Below are 18,454 nucleotides of genomic sequence, written 5' to 3'. Positions count from 1 at the left end.
TCCTTCCTTGCAAATGACATGATAGCCTGGAAAACCATTAGGCTCTCCCAAAACAAAACAAACAAAAATAATAACCAACTAAACAACAACCTATTCAAACTGAGACTTAAACCAGTTGCAGGATACAAGATCAACAGGCAGAGTTTTGATATACTAATAAGGAACTAGCTAGGAAAGAGATTGACGAATGAATGAGTCAGAGTCTCATGGGCCATACCAGTTTTATTTTTAACCTTGTAATTGCAGAAGGGATATATAACCAGTTTTTCCTTGTGCAACAAAGTATTGTTAACCATAGGTATGGTGCTCTAAAGATCATCTCTGGAGTGTACAAGCACTCTACACTCTTCCTCGCAGTCCTGGATGATAGCTATTCTGCTTTCTGTTTTTAGGAGTTTAATTTGTTGGACATGAGTGGAATTATACAACTTTCATCTTTCTGTGATTGGCTCTTTCCACTAAATATAGCGCCCTCAAGTTTCATCTATATTGTCATACACTGCAGGCTTTTAACAGTGAATAATAGACACCGTATGTAAGTACCACATATGATTTATCTGTTCTTTTACTAAGGGACATATTATGCCATCTCACATCTTTGCTGCTGTGAATAATGCTGCAGTGATTACAGAATGCACAAAGTCTCCCACATCCTGATTTTAATTCTTTTGGATAAACATCCAGAAATGGGATTGCTGGAGCATATGGTAGAACTTGTATTTTACTTCAAGTGTGAGGATCTCAAGTAGAAGAGTCATATGATTTGATTCACATTTTGAAAAGATCAGTTAAAGTGTCATGTTGGAAATAGCATAGGTTGTCAAGAACAGAAAGTGGAGAGAACAGATAAGAGTTATTACAACAATCAAGGAAAAGATGTCAGGGTCACATAGAGACATTTGGGATTTTCACTGGAGAGTGTCAGAAAAGTGAAGATGTGAAGACCCACACTTGCTATGTTACTGTGCTTTGCTATGAGTTTGTGGCTTCACAGAGGGAAATTTGTGAAAACTGGCACAGTGACTGGTGCTGGCCTTGGCAATGTCTCGACCTGGGTGATAGTAAATTTGGTCCATTTCTTTCTCATTTCTGGTTGTTTGATGGGCTCTATTGATCAACCAGGCAATCTGCTGCAGAGGAGAAAATGTGTAGGATTAAGCACATAAGATGTGTAGAGCTGGCGTGTTTTCAAAAGTATGTGTTTACTGTTGTGTGTGCTCAGAAACATATTGTATGTTATATTCTTGAAAGGAAAAAAATCAAATTAGGGGGCTGGAGAGGTTAGGCTGTGCTTGCTCAGACGCATAATAATGGAGGTCAGGGCCAAAGAGGTTGAAGAGTATATTAAAATGAATGTTTTGGAGTTTGGCTATTTGGACAGAGTCTAGGTGATTTTTATTTGGGCAAGTCTCAATTCCTGTAGCTCACTTTACAGGTAATCTAGGCAATAGGCAGATAAGTTACAGTCAAATGAAATGAGCCATAATCAAGAGAAGAGTTAAAAATGCACTAAGAAAACCACCTGTCCTTTGAGGGAGGCTCTAAATGGAATTTTGACAGGGTGGCTAGTGGGCAACTAAAGGCAGCAGATGAGGAAGTCTTCAGATACTAAACAAAAGGAGGTATGGAGCCAACAGGGTTAGATGTGTCTGCCATGGCGATCACCCCCAACAGGTAAATGAATCAAGTGTTTGTGATTCTGTGTTGGCTGACCTATTTCTCTATTGTCATCTGTGCATTGAAAGGAATTTCTGGGCAGATGTGATCTTATGATGAAAAATAAATTACTTCTAGAAGACATTCTATACTGGGAAGTTAAAGAGATTAGTCATGTTTGTTAAACACTTCCTGTGGGCTACTAACTCTTCCAAGACCTATACATGTACTTGAAACTTTGCATGAGCCTATGGAATGTAAACAAGTCTGCCTCCATTTTCTAAGTGGAAGATTCCAGGTTTGGTTACATTTAGTTGGTCTAGCCCAAGGTCGTAGCCAGGCTCAGTCCTGATAGCATGTTCTGTTGTCATGGTAACGCACTGCTGAGAGATTCTTGGTTGTTCAGTGTGCTAAGTGGCATGATAGCCTGATAGTTCAAAGCATTGCTTCTGAGGTCGGTCTTCCTGGATTTTAATTCTGACCCCACTGCCTAGGTTAATTGGGCAAGACTCTCTGAGCCTCAGTTTCTTCATTTCAAAATGGAATAAACATTTAGCACAGAGTCTAATGACAGGAGATTCTTTTTTTTCCCCCCTAATTTTCTACCATGTGTCAGGAGGCTCTTGGTTTCTTCCTTAGAAACATCAAACAGCTTTGCAAAGACTTTGAATTCAAGGCAGAGTCTAAACCTATGGCATATTCCCCAAGGTAGCACAGGTATTCAAGATCAAACAAATTTAGAAAACATTTCTTACAGAATTGTAATGCAAGCCAGCATGTTAAAGACTGAAAAATCCCGGAGCTGGGAAGAATTGAGATGGTTGAATCTCCTGTCTTCAACTAGATCCATTTTTCTCTCTCCCAGAATAAAATCAGCAGATAGTAAACCATGAATAAATGAGAACTATATTAATCAGGAATTAACAATTTAGAAGGGAAAACAAGTCACCATGGGGGAATGGCAACTTGAATGAAAAGTGAGAAATTTGAACTCTTGGTAGCAGCAGGATGCTAGCTGAGAGCTTGCCAATAAGTTAGAAGTGTTATAGTTTTGGGAACTGTTTCAGCTCCTGTGGTCTCTGGAGCAGCAGGTCAGAGAGGCTGGAGTTGCAGGTCTCAGAACTGGTGGGTCTTGAGAAGAATGCAACAGCAATAAGAGTGAATTCCTGTCTGCAGCCAGAATATGGAATCTTAGAGACTGAGGCAGAAATGATACCCCTGCCTTAAGCTCAAGTCAAGTCTTGGATGTTGGAGCAGTGGGAACCCAAGCAAGTTATTTGCCTAACACAGAAATCTATGACACAGTGAGATCCAATGAGTCTATCTCCAGTAAATCTCAAAGGCTTTCTTCCTTCTCTTCCTCCTTGGAGAGAGACCCCTCTAGTCTGTCTAGAGCCTACATACCCTTTATGTAGAGCCAAGTGGGCCCTGATTGTCTCAATGTATATGCATGCAAATGAGGTGCAAAGTGGAACCAATCAGGAAAGAAGTGTTAAATCTGGAGAGGGAGTGGGGAGAAAGCTGAGTCTGCTGAACGAGTTCCTAATCAGGTTAGTGGGCTTCCTTGTGATGATGGTGGTAGGGATAATCCACTTGTCAGAAGGGTGTCACAGGACAGTTTGCACTCAGAAGTTTCCCTTGTCTTTTTTGGTTGCTATGGTGACATCCCAATCACATTTATAGTACTGCTGCAGTGATCTCAGCCTGGACCTGTCCCACTGCTGTCACATTAGGCTCCAATAGGTGACTCTAGGAAGGGTCCTTCAATCTTTGATCATCCTGTGGGCTGGGTCTATAGCCTGGTCCTGGTCCCACCTGGCTTGGGGCTTTTCACGCCAGTTTCTGTCAAGCCAGGATGCTCCCATTTGGTTCCTGGATGCAACTTTGCTGACAGCTGCAGCCTTCCCTTAAACATGGCAGGATGCTGTCAGATGCAGCCTACCACTGCTAGCTCCTTGCTCTCAGGGTCTGAACTCCTGGTTATTATAATGTTTTGGATCTGAGGTCCCTCCTACCCCTTCAGTCTTATTCACATCATATTTCCTAAAGTGTTTAGACCGTACAACATTCCATATGGTTGCTCTGCACACTGGAAAGGGAAAGTCTTGGTTTTAATTTAGATCCTGTATGCTTTTTCCTTTGTTGAATCTAGACTCTTTAGGTCTTAGTTTTCTCATCTGCAAAATAGGAGCAGTGATAGAAACTGGTTCACGGGATAGAATGGAGAAGGAAATTCATGGAAAATGTCTATATAAAGTAGATCCTTAATAAATGTGAGCTCATTATTACCACAACTATTTTAATCAAACCTGAGCACTTATATCATCCTCTGTGTATTTTTCTGTGGTCCAAGTAGTTGTTTCTCTATTTTATCTCTGCTGTTACAGAGTGCAACTTGCTATTGTATGTGGCCTTAAATTGTGAAATTACATAGATTGCAAAGAGCACCACGATTGCTCAGGTGGTTACTTTGGGATGCACACTGGATCATAGAAAGTATCACTCCAATTAAAGGGTTATTATTGCTCACTCCTCTCTGAACTTTCAAGCCCCAAGAGATAGGAGGGTTGGGCTGTGTGATCACCTCTGGTGAGGAGCCTGCTGTCACTCACCTCCCATCTTTGATGGTCTCTCAGCCTTTACTCCTGTGAATGCTCCTTCAGCCATTCATTCTGCCACTTCTAAAAGCTACTGCCCAAGGCAAGGAAATTAAAGCTCATTTTTACAAAAGTGTGCTCTGTGAGTCATATCTACCCATCTTTCAGAGAAAGATCCAAATTGATTTTGGTATCTGGGTAGTGAGCCGGGATCTCAGAAAGTTGTTTATTACATTTTAAAAATGATAACTAGACAGATACTGCAAAAATAAAATTCCTGGGGATCAAAGTCTAGGACATCATTAATTTGCTTCCTTGCATAACTATTGGAAAGTACAGCCGTAGCTCTTGAGGGCCCCCTATTACTGTTAATTAATTTACTAATTAGCATGCACATTAATTCATTAAATGCATATTGAGAGGTTGCTGGGCACAAAGTACCAGGCGAAGCTATTTAAGGACAAAACCAGCACCCAAGACTTGATTTCTGCCACTAAAGAAAAATCTGAAAGCTCAAAGATGGAAGCAGATATGTACAAATAATTTTGATTTAAAATAATTTTTAAGAAAGTAATGGATATGTGACAGGAAAGCGTTTGCTAGGCTGGTTGTTACAGCATCCCCTCTCCTCTCTCACAGTTTCCTGTCATCTTCAATGGGGTTTCTCTACTTCTAGGCCCCGGGGAGGCTGCCTCTTCCACATAATTTCAGAGGGAAGATGGAAAGAGTGGGGTAGACTTAGCAAACAGATAGAGAGAAGAATAAAAAGAAGGCTTGTTGAAAACGTTCAGTTCATTTAACAATCTTTTATTAATTCGTTGACACTGCTATACAATGTGTTTGGATCATACTTACTCCTCTCCCAAACCCACTATTTCTTCCATCCCCACCCAACTTTGGGTCTTAAAAATGAAACAAACAAAAAGCAAAACAAAACAAAAACAACCAACAAGACCAGTTTGCACTGTCCAATATTCGTATTCATGGATGTGTCGCTTTCCTCTGGAGTGTAGTCTACTTACTGGGGGTGGGGGTAGGCCTAGGGCTGGGGGTAGGGGTCTACACTGGGGAAACTAACTCTTCTTCCAGCAGCTAGCACTTTCCAATAGCTCCTCAGTAGGAGTAAGACTTCCCACCTAACTCCTCTCTGCTTGGATTTGCTCTGGATTGGGCTTGCGTAGATACTGTCTGTGCACACTGTCACAACCACTGTGAATTCATATGTACAGCTGCCCTGCTGTGTTGAGAAGTCACTGCTTCCTTGGAGACATCACTACTTTAGCTCTTATACTCTTTCTATCCCCTCTACTACAATGACTCTTGACACTTGGGAGCAGGGTGTGTGTGACAGATGTCCCATTTAGATCTCAGCATTCTGCTGTTTCTTATTCTCTGTATCTTGGAAAGCTGTGGGTCTTGGTGTTAATTGCCATTTATTGCAAATAGAAGCTTCTGTGATGAGGGCTGAATGGTACATTAATGTATTGGTATATTAATGTCAATTAAAATTAGTTTAATAGTATGACTATTTAGAAGAATAATGGTAGTAGGTTCCACGTGAGGGACTACATTTGTGTCTAGCCACAGGCTCTTGTCCTGATAATAGTACCAACCAAGAGTTTCATAACTAGCCCAGAAAGATGTGCCCACTGAGGTAACAGTGGTATGAACAACACAGGACTGACCAACGACTTTCTGACTGATGTAAGTTTTGCTTCACAAGAGGAAAAGTTTAGGTTTTCTTGGACAAAATAAAGATGCTAAGGAAGATGCAGGGTAAAGTAAAAGATGCTTCATGGTGTCATATATGTTTTCTGGTTGACTCGATTGAATGTATGGTAGGAGAGAATTTCTTACCTGTGGGTGACAAAGTTCCTCAAAGGTAACATCACTAATGGGTTCCAGCCTTCAGAGAGTTTTAGATCTGGAGACTCATAGGAATTCAGGGGAGACAGACAGAGATGCTGAAGCAGAGATGGCCAGGGGACATGTCATCCAGGATAAAACTTTTGAATTAGAAGTTAAAGAACAGACAGATGTTGAAATATAAAGACTTATGACAGATACTATAATTTGGGAATGGGGGCACCTTTAAAAGAAAGCATCAGGGTGGAACATGGCCATCAGTCTTCATAGGGCAGAAATAACATAAACTCCGAAGAGCTAGTCAAGGACAGAATTCAGTGAACATGCTGTTGGTTTTTTGTCAACCCGACACAAATCTAGATATATCTAGGAAGAGAAAACTCAGTTGAGGGAAAAAAAATACCTTCATAAAATTTCCTGTAGGCCAGTTTGTAGGGGATTTTCTTGACTAATGATTGGTGTGAAAGGACTGGCCCATTGTGGATGGTGCCACCTCTGGGCAGGTGGTCCTGAGTTAAAGAAAGCAGGCTGAGCAAGTCATGGTGATCAAACCAGGAAGCAGCACTCTTCCAAGGCCTTCACGCCAGTTCCCACCTTCATTTGCACCCTGATGGAGTTCCTGCCATGATTTCCCTCAGTGAAGAACTGTGACAGTGACATGTAATCCCAATAAACCCTTTCCTTCCCAAGCTGCCTTTGGATATGGTGAGTTGTCACAGCAGTAGAAACCAATTAAGACAGTGGACTAGCTACTGTGATATAACATCAGTTTTGCCATGAAATGTTTCAGAGAATTGATGGCAAGTTAGGATGCTGAGGCTATTAGTTTGTCTTCTGTATGATTGTGAGAAAGAGTTACACTCTCATTGAGACAAATTCTCTTTCCATGAACATACATAGGCACCTTGGTAGTACAATGCCGGGGGACCCAGATTCCACTGAAGATTCCTTGAATCTGCAATCTCACTGCAGATTCAAGGAGGCCAGGTCTTCTTTATTGCCTTCATAAAAATCACCAGACAACACATGATCTATGCCCTGCCATCTGGAGCATTATGACTTCAGTGGGTGGCCCAAGGACAAGAACGATGTTGGAGAGGATTTGCTGCAGCAGCATTCAGGTGGCATCCTAAGCTGCAATGGAGCTGGTATCACCTTATAGCCCTTCCACCTACAAGGCAGTTGTCACTTTTCTTCAAAATGCAAATTTAACATAGCCCCTGTTCCTTCTGCTACCTAATGCCCCAGCCGCTCTTCCTTCTCTCTCCTACTCTGAAAGATTTCCAACAAACCCTGCTCATGTTAAAAGAACAAAATCATTTTTCTGCTCCCTAACCAAGAACCTTAACTGACCCTGGGACCAAATGCTCATCATCATTCTGGGAGCAGAGACTCGTAGCTCAAAGGCCTAGCAGTCACAAAGCAAGTCCTTCCTTGCAGGAACCAGCATGCTCACTTAGAGGGTTCTACTTTTTTTATAACTGTTTTTTTCACCTTGTCACATAACTTCTCTCAAAGCAAAAGTAATTGTCATACTTTCCCAAAAACCACAATGGAAAGCCCTGGGAGGTTAAGTGACTAGCCCAAGGCACGAGAGCCTGTCAATTTTTAATCCGGGTTTAAAACCAAGTGTCTGGTTTACCAGTGTGTGGGGGCAGAAGGTTCAGCCTCATAGAGGCACAAAGCTCTTGGTTATCTTTCTTTAAAGGAATTAATCTCCTTTACTCTGAAGAAAGTGGCAGGGGAGCTGGCTAGAGTTCCTTCTCAATGTCTTTCCGTTGCGATCAGAAGTTTACACACAAAGTCTTTGTTTTATTCTCATAACATAGATGGCACCTCAGGATTCCTTCCCTGTGCCATTAATTCTTTGGTTGTTGAGCTGGAGGACCACAGTTTCTTAGGCTCTGCAGGCTTTTAGGACACAAAAAGGGGGAAAATTCTTTCCTTTGGCTGTCTCAGTGTGTGCCCGACTTCTGCTCTTCCAGCCACCCTCACTCCATGCTGATGAAGTGGTATCTTTGGAGCACATTAAGAATTTTTTAGGAGGTTGGGGATTTAGCTCAGTGGTAGAGCGCTTGCCTAGCAAGCACAAGGCCCTGGGTTCGGTCCTCAGCTCCGGGAAGAAAAAAAAAGAATTTTTTGGGTCACTATTGCACAAGATGATATTGTAGGTCACAGGTTGTATAGCTGGGTGATGTTGACAATTACCTTTCTCCTCTGGTAGCATGCAGATACCTTTTAGCACCAGGAATGATAGTCCATAGGGGTGAAGGTTCCTGTTAGGCAACAACTTGATTCCTTCATGGTCAATGATGTAAGTTAAGTGTTGTCTTCTGCAATGAGGCTTTAGCATCACGTTGTGAAGAGAAAATGATATCCTTGGCAACAGCCTATGATGTTCCAGGTTCCCATGGGACTCCTTAACAGGATGTAACCCATTCTTGGCACAGGAGGTTTTGCTTAGTAACTTGAGATGTCTAGTTGGAGCACCGTCTCCTCTATTATTTAGTGACTCTATTTGATAACCAACCACTTTTTGATTGGATTTGATGGATTCCATGGGATGGGAAGCCATACTTGATGCTGCTAAAGTGGCCAAGGACCTGAGATTAAGTAGACCATGAACCTAGGAGAAAAGCTAGTTCTATTATTATGCTAAAGGAACACAGCAATAAAATGACTCCTACGGCTGCACTGCTACTGCTGCACCTGTAGATCAGTACTTACTCAGCCCACATCGGAGAAGCCAGTTCTTTCAGTAGATGGGAATTATCACAGACAAGGAGGGACTTTGGAGGACTCAGTTCTAAAGACTGTAGCAGCACACACAATACATGCACAAGTTCAGGACAGATAGGATCCCAGTTCTGAAAGGGGGAAATGTATATCCTTAATTGAGAAGCTATTTGCAACAGATACCTGCTGTCAAGGGAAAATCAGTTTTCTCCAGTGGAGTGCACCTGGTATATCAAACACACTTCAGGGCAGGGCCCATGCCCAGGAGTAGTTGGCCAACACAAAATGAAGGCGTTCTCTCTCTCTCTCTCTCTCTCTCTCTCTCTCTCTCTCTCTCTCTCTCTCTCTCTCTCTCTCTGTACTTTCCCTTTCATTCATATTTTTATCTTATTGACCTTTTGATTGTTTCTTTTGATTTTCATTTTTGTAACTTTTTTGTTTGTGTTTTTTTTCCCTTGAGAGAGAGAGAGAAAGAAAGAGAAAGAGAGTAAGAAAGAGGAAAAGCCTAAAGTATGGTGGAATAGGGTAGGTAAGGAGGTGAAGAGGACCTGGGAGAAGTTGCAGAAGGCTGGAAACATGAGCAAAATATATCGTATGAATTTTTTTGATAAAAAAAATATTGCACAAAGCTTATAAAAATTCTTTTGCATATCTAAAGCTAATTTTATCCATATTTACTAATTGGCATTGAAATAAATTAAGTTGATTGCCATGTAATTGTAAACCTCAGGAAAAATATGTAGAAGAAAATTAGTAATAATGCTAAATGTAGAAATCACCATTCATGATTTTCCTCAAGTCTCTTTCTACATCTGAAGATTTATGTACATCTATAACAAAGCTAATTACTTGAAATCCTATGTTTAATTAATTATACATTTTGCTCAATAATGTATTGTCAATGTTCCTTCATGATTTTCAATGACTGTGTAGTATTTTAATCATTTTGGGTGCACTGTAATTCAGTTAACGTCTATCAAACTATTATGCATTTCTGTTCCCCTTCTTCCTTCTATAAAAACATTACTCTATTTGATTTTAATTCCTTTAGATAAATTCTTAAAAGTAGAATTGTTAGGTCTTTGAGAAGAGTTGATTTCCTAATGAGGTTCCTTGGCTTTCTTTAATTTGCTTTGTAGTTTAATAAGGAAGCCAAGATAGAGCCAAGTAGCACGAGAAAGTTCAATACTCTGGAGAATATGTTATGAAGAGTTGACTAAAACTCAGTGTTTTGTGGAGTTACCAGCAAAGCCCAGGGAAGGTGGCTTTTAGGACTTAATTTAACCTAACAGGGACTGGAAATGCTAATAAAATATAGACAAACAACAACCCAGGTTCCAAGGCCAGGGCTAAAACTTTCAAAAGCATCACAGTGCCATGGATGCCTGTGAGAGAGATGAAACAATCTTCATTTCTTGACAACAGTAATAATCCTCTTGATCTATGACCAGCTGTCCAAAGCATTCATCCAGATGTGCACTCTAGAATTTGGCTCACTTGATAAACTTCTTCCCATTAACTGTATAGTCTCTGCATGTCAATAAACCCCAGAATATTCTAGCCATCTGCTGTGCCAGCACCTCTTGAGACTGGGGGCATGGAGCAGTCTGATGTTGTGAACACAGTTAGCTTGGTAGTCACGAAGGTTAGTGGCCATTTGACAATTTCTGCTCACTACTACACAGGCATTTCTACTTACCTGCAAGTCCTAAGTTGTTGCCAAAAAATACTTTAAACACACTGTATTATTCTTCTAGCAATACTCTCTATCAAAGTAGTTTTCTCCAGAGGTAAAATTTAAAATGCAGGAAGTTTATTAGAAGGTTCAAGGGAGATAGGCTGTTATGGCAGAAATGGTACAGGAAAGGAAAGATGTTGAAAAAAAAGAATTTATTATTATTATTATTATTATTATTATTATTATTATTAGTGCAGAGTCATAGGAGATGGGTAGAACTTCAATGTTCTGGGAAAAGCCTGAAACAGAATGAAAACTCAAGCTGGAGAAGCATTTTGTTTGAAAAACAGCCACTATGATAGAAACAGATTGTGACCAGTTCATGGAAGTCAACACCTACAAGATCAAAGGAAAGCTACCTGGAGTAGGAAGGGAGCCAATGGAGGCCATGAAGCAGGGCTGGAGCATTTGGAAAAAGAAGGGGAAGGGGAATGTTGAGGAGCGAACTTAGGCCATTGCACAGTCCCTGGAAAAATCTCAGCGAGAAAGAAGGAAGAGTATCCACAAGCAAGAGCAGCCCATTAGGAAGGAGGGCGTGTCACACTTTGTACCTTGACTGTACCTAGTTGTTCGCTGTGGCAGTAAGGCGAAGACTAGTCTCGATCGAGAACACACTTTTGCATTGAACTTGCTGGCCAGTCCCTTTTCAGCATCTTTTGCTGGCTTATCCTCTGGTTCCAGTTCTTCAAGTACTGGATTTCCCAGACGATTTCTTTCCTGTGTATTCTTCACTTCCCAAGTTTCTTACTGGTATTTACTTTAAATTCATCAAAATACTCAAGAATTACATGTCTATATCTGTGTTTCAGTCTTGGCACCTGGTTCCTCCAGCTGTATATCTAATTGTCTATTGTCTATTTGAGTATCTAATAGATGTTCCAAGTTCAATAAGTCCAAAATACTGTTGTAAAAAGACTTAAATGGCTACAAAGTCCTTATTTGTTTGTTTATCTTTCACCTATTTCTGAATACAAGGCCTGTAAAAGGCATAAAGACAAGGATCTTTTTCTGAATTTTTCCAACTTGTGTATCCCCAAGAATAGTGCATATTGCTATATGCTTAAATGGACAAATGCCGAGGGAATTCCTTGGTCCTCAGGGCAAGCAAATGTGAGGCTGACAGTAGAATCTGGGCTGTAGCCATGACACAATTTAGCATTATCTTAGGGACAGGTAGTAACTGAATAATTAAATCTCTTCCATGAGATGAGCTAATGGACATACATAATAAATACTTTTTATTCAATGATTAGTGAAAAGTTTAGAGCTTGAAAAAACAAACAAAAACCCCAAAATAAAATGCACCACCTTAGAACAGATAATTAGCTCACTATTTTCCCAAAGCCTAATGAACACAATTAAATCTAACAGCATTAGTATGCTGAGCTGAATGTTTTGTGTAAATCATTGTACATATTCTTCACAACATTCATAAGGAAGTGATGGCAGCATCATCCTTGCTTTATAGCTGAAGATATGACATCTAAAAGAATTTCTAAGTCTCTTCTGAGATGTAGCTAAAAATCTCAGGGACTGATCTGAAACACTTTTAAGTATTGAAACTGAGGCTAAGTCTTTTCACAATGGAAGTTTCCCTGAGGAGAGCCTACAAAACAAACAAGACAAAACAAAACAACAACAACAACAACAACAACACACACACACCGAAAATCCAACCAACCAACCACCATCACCACCAACAACAAAAAAACCCAAAAAAAACCAAAACCAGTCAGCAGTAAGGTTATTCAATGCCCACATAAGACAAAGTAAGAGACATTAGTCTTAGAGCAATTTGTGTGGGCAATTTAGATGGGATTGAATATGACATGAGATACCCCTTAGCTGTAATAATAATAATAATAATAATAATAATAATAATAATAATAATAATGATAATAATCCCCCAAAGAATTAACAGATCCTCTACTTCATACCCCTCTTTATCTCAACACCATTCTCTCATACATTGCTTGGATTTTAAGGGCCAAGCTTTCAGAAAGGGGGACAGAGTTCCTGGTGATAGAGATGCTGATAGAGCATCCTAGGACTCTGGAAGTCCATGCCATCCCACCAGTAAAGAAATGAACATCAGGCAGTGTGGTTTGGGAGTGGTGGAAGTGAAGCTTTGGCCTGTGCTGAGCAGAGAACTACAGAAGAAATGGCAGAGCCAGAGGAAATAGATAACCTCCCTGTGTGATTGAATAATGACTTTTCTCCTTAACAAAGAGTGACTCACATGGCGTGTTTTTCACATAGTGGAGGGCTGCTGTCATCAGACCACATCTCAGAATACCCAAGAAGGCCACCGGGGGACCTTTGAATTGGGAATTATAAAACCCATGTTTCAGGACTGTTCTAAAATGGGACTAGATTCTGAATTTGAACAAATCATCTCCCATTTTCTCAATCTTTTATATATAGAGAGATAGTATCCTAGCTTTAACCATCTAATTCTTTCCCTAAAGTAGGTTATTATGAAAACATACTGAGGAGGGACCTATGAATGACATCATTCAGTTCAGCACAGTTGTGCCAGAACTCCAAAAGTACTGCATTTTTAATTTTAATCTTTACTTTCATATAGCTATCTCATAAGACTCTTGCTTAATTTTATATTGCTTAGCTAGATTTTGTGTTTGTTCTCTACATTTCTACACCCAGCCTGTTGGTGTGTGCTCTCTATTTTTTTCCCATGCACAATTCATATACTTTACCTTTTTTACTAGTTCTTTTTTTTCATATCACCTCTATCCATATTTCTTAACTATAACCTTCTGTCTTAGTTAGGGTTTCTTTTGCTGTGATGAAACACCATGACCAAAAAGCAAGCTGGGGAGGACAGGGTTTATTTGACTTATGTTTTCATAACACTGCTCATTATTGAAGGAAGTCAGGACAGGAACTCAAGAGGGCAGGGTCCTGGAGGCAGGAGCTGATGCAGAGGCCATGGAGGAGTGCTGCTTACTGGCTTGTTTCTCATGGCTTGTTCAGTCTGCTTTCTTATAGAACCCAGGACCACCAGACCAGGGGTGTCACCACCTAAAATGGGCTGGGTCCTCTGCCATCAATCACTAATTAAGAAAATGCCTTATAGGCTTGCCTATAACTTGATCTTATGGAGGCATTTTCTTAACTGAGGTTTCCTCCTCTCAGATGACGTTAACTTGTGTCAAATTGACACAAAACTATCCAGCACAGCTTTCTTAGCTTAACAATTTCTAAAATCTGTAGACCCTGACACTATCCTGGCATTTGCCTCCCAGATTCTTTCCCCATTTTGAAGGTGCTGTTTATCTAATATCTGACAAAATAGGTCAAACCAAAAGTAGTCATATGAGGTAAAGGTTGCTTCATACTAATAAATCCAGTAATCCACTGGAAGGCTATTGCAATTCTAAACATATATTCATTCACAAGATAATGCAACACTCAATTTCATAAAACAAACACTACTACACACAAAGACACAGGTTAGCCTCAATACAATAACAGAGGGTTATTTAATTACCTGTACTCACCTATAGAGAGGCTATCTCAACCAAAGCATTTGAATTCAGAACAGAAAAACATTTGAGATAAACAGTTCTGCAAATGGACCCAGCCGACATCTACAAAATTTGATCCAAATAGAGCAGTATACACAGTTCTCCTAGTATGTATCTTTCTCTAAAACATTGTAAACAGGACACAAGTAAAATCTTAACAAATACAGGAATATCTGTGGACAATAAAAGAAATCAAAATCAGAGCAGAAATCAAAAACATGAGAACTAAGGAAACAGCTCATGGAATCAATGAAACAAAGACTTGGTTCTTGGAAAAAGATAAACAGGATCCTCAAACCCCAAATCCGGTATAGCCGCTGGCATGTTGCCCCTGCTGAAGGAAATATAATCCACCCATGCTTATACAGGCAACCCTAATTCAATGCAGTGTGCACACCCCCATCCCCGCTACAAAAAAAGAGATGAAAGTAGGGGGGATTTGTGAAGAAGAAAGGTCTTGGTAAAGGTGTCAGGCAAAAGAAAGGATAATGTGGGGGGTTGATCAAAGAACAATATGTATATATATATGTGAAATTATAAGACAATAAGTAAATAAAATAAAACTACTAAAAGAAAGAGAAGACTGATCATCAAAATATGATTTGGTGGGACTGGAGAGATGGCTTGGCAGATGGAGCACTGACTGCTCTTCTAGAGGACTGGGGTTCAATTCCCAGCACCCACATGGCAGCTCACACCTGTCTAAAACTCCACTTCCAGGGCTTCTGACATCCCCACACAGACATCCAGGTAGGCAAAACATGAATGCACATTAAACAAAAATAAACTATTTTTTAAAATAAGATATGGTAATGGAGACTGCTTAAAGTCAGAAAATCCTTAGGATGTACTTTAAAAGCTTATATTCCATTAAAATGGGGAATGTAAACATACAGTGGTGCTTCACATAGAAAAGAATGAAGTCAGACTCCCTTTTCTCAACCCATAAGAAAAAAAGCTCCAGATGCATCCAAACATTGGCATGAAACTAAAAATTGCAGAGGACAAAGGTACAGAACCCATTTGATGATAGGGGTGCAGGCAAGCACTCTGGATAGAATTGCAGTAGCTCAGAAGGTTGTGCTCCAGAGTGAATCCTCTTCTCCACCCCCTGAGAAGACTAAGAAGAGAAGAGAGAACACATTCTCAGTGTTTTCATGAATGTTTAATATTGGAGAAATTATTTTGGCCACTCCACGTAGTTAAAAGGATATTTATTTAATGGCGTAACTCACAAATTAAGTAATGGGTAGGTCGCAGGGTCTGGGGAAGGTGTAACGCAGTCCAGCGGTGTTCTCCGGAGCTTTGCACAGTCAATCTGCACCGGTCAGCGTCCCGGCACCGAGAGAGCGCCCAGAGAGAGCGCTGACCCATCCAGCTCTCGGGTCCCCCGGCGCCTCCCCTCGCCCCGCCTCGTAGGCGTGACAGTTGCCAGAGTCTCAATGGGGGTTGGAACTTCCAGAACCAAGCTGGAATGGCTACCCACTACATCTCCCCCTTTTTGTCTAAATAAGAAGGTTCTAAACTAATACAAGACTATATACAAAGGAATGGTTATCAAATATTGTCCAGAAATAATGAGAGATAATGACCTAGATAAGATGTAACTACAACCAATGCAAACAATATCAAGCAAGAAACACATACTAAAATCCAGAGAAGTATAGAGCATAGGTAAACAGCATGTTATAAAGATCATTCAAAGGTGTCCTATCCTAAAGAACCTGAATCTAATACTTAATATGTTCTATCTAAGATATTATATATACTAAGTTGTAACTATAACTGCTAGTCTTCAATCCCATCAAAGACCTGAGAAGGAACATAATGGTACCTGAGAAATGGTAGATGGATGCAAGCAACTTTCGGGAATCTTGCAAGAGTAGACCAAGACAGCTGGCAGCCTGGACAGTCACCTAATGTTTCTCAGCATTGTTGGTGCATTCAAATTGGCTACAGGCCTAGAGTATCTGACAGACCATTTTCAGAAGCAGGATTTCTGAAAGACCATCTTACCCTGTCTTGGCAGAGTACAGTGGTCGCTTTCCGTGTGTCCCACTTGTCCAGAAAGGACAGCATTGTATTTGTACTGTCAGCCATCAAGGCAAGGGCAGTTCTTTGCCCAGTAGGCCATTTTGTGCCAAAAAGACAAACTTCCAAATGGAAATGTCTTAGAAGCCCAACATTCTCTCGGGATCAATTGGTGCAGCCAGGAGCAATTGTGTCTCATGTCAACAGAATTCTAAGTTATTTAAATGCCATATTCTCTAGGTCTATGAAGTGTTTGAAGATTACCTGCCCATCTGACCTATGTATCTATAAATCTTGATAACCTAACTAACATAACTATAGAGATGACAGGCATAGGCGACTATAAGCAAATGTATGGTGAAGAACGATGACTTCAAAATTGTGACAATACACAAGATATTTATAACAGAGGTAGGAATATATAGTGCGATATGCAATATGGCAATAACCTTAAATATATATCAATATACCGAATATCCTAAACAGAAGTAGAACATATATCAAGTATGACAGATATAAATTTACATTTGTATCAATATAAATATGTTTCAAATGAGAGTAGAAATATATGTACATTATAACAAATATAGTTCTGTATTTGTATCAATATACAAATTATCCTAAACAGGAGTATAAAAATAGTTTACATTTGTATCAACATATAAGAATCTATAACAGTGCAAATTATCTAAGGTTGCTATTTTACTAAGTTTGTTTACTAGTATATACAATGATTTACCATCATATCTTATACCCATCTGTTCCATTTCTTCTCCCCCCCTTTTTTTTTACAATACTGAGTTAATATTTTCTTCCACCCCCAACCCTATAACCGTCATCCATAGCTAGCTCAGTCGGTAGAGCATGAGACTCTTAATATCAGGGTCGTGGGTTCGTGCCCCACATTGGGCGCCAGATATTGGAGAAATTATTTTGGCCACTCCACGTAGTTAAAAGGATATTTATTTAATGGCGTAACTCACAAATTAAGTAATGGGTAGGTCGCAGGGTCTGGGGAAGGTGTAACGCAGTCCAGCGGTGTTCTCCGGAGCTCTGCACAGTCAATCTGCACCAGTCAGCGTCCCGGCACCGAGAGAGCGCCCAGAGAGAGTGCTGACCCATCCAGCTCTCGGGTCCCCCGGCGCCTCCCCTCGCCCCGCCTCGTAGGCGTGACAGTTGCCAGAGTCTCAATGGGGGTTGGAACTTCCAGAACCAAGCTGGAATGGCTACCCACTACAGTTTAAGATTTAGATGGTGGGGGTGTCTGAATGTCCCAAGGATTACAAGGCAGCAAAGAACGGAAAAGGACTGCAGTCAATGTATGGAGGAGGCAGAGTCTGTATTCAACTACAGGTGCTCTCTGCCTGCTGGTTCGTTCTCCTAACGGGCAGGGCCTACTTTTAAAACATCTGGTTACGGCCAAGAAGACCCCTGTCTTCTGGCATCTGATAGGAAGCAACATCCAGGAATACAAGAATGCAAAAGAAATGCTTGCTCAAGAAATAATTTCTACAATGAAAGAAAAACAAAAAAGCAAGCAAACAAACCCTCGAACTGAGAGCAGAAGAGAGATGTGATTCCAACCCAACTCTTGAGCCCAGAGAAGGTAAGAAACAAGAAGAAGCTGAAAGAGAAGTGTTGGAGCACAACATCCCCTAGAAAGTGCCCTAGTGACCTTCACTCTGATACTCAACCAACCTCTAAAAAGTCCCTTAGTCCTCTCCTTTGGTGCTTCAAAGATGCTGTCAGCTTATAAACCAGTCAATCAAAGGTTTTATAACAATTAGATTTGCTCAACCTGTATGCCTCTCCCATTTCTCCCAATGATATTACCTAGGTATATAAAATGTATACTGCTATAATACTATCTATTAGAATGGGAAATATATACAAATGATAAATGACTTTATTAATGAATACTTACCAGAAATGTTGAGGTGATCTCCCTAAAATCCAGGAGTAATGAAGAACTGCTGTGTCTGTTGTTTGGGTTACAGCTTCCCAGATGTCAGGGCTGTGAGCTCCCCTGCCATTTTCTCTGTCCTTCTATCTTAGGGCTGAGAATCTGATATTTCAATTAGCTGCTCTCTTGCTTTATAACATTATTCTCCTTCCAGTTCTGTCACCACCTGGAGAATCTTGGGGTTTTCATGTCACTGTTAAAAAATTTGGATCATCACAAGCAACCAGGGAACACGTGCATTCTATACTAGATACATGCACTCAGCTTCAGCTACTCCAGCATACCTAACACTGTACTCTCATTCCTTAATGTGTGTGAT

Source organism: Peromyscus maniculatus, chromosome 19, assembly GCF_049852395.1.
Source record: "Peromyscus maniculatus bairdii isolate BWxNUB_F1_BW_parent chromosome 19, HU_Pman_BW_mat_3.1, whole genome shotgun sequence".
NCBI classification, from domain to species: Eukaryota; Metazoa; Chordata; class Mammalia; order Rodentia; family Cricetidae; genus Peromyscus; species Peromyscus maniculatus.
The sequence above is the reverse complement of the archived record's forward strand: the minus strand, read 5'-3'. Positions refer to the sequence as shown.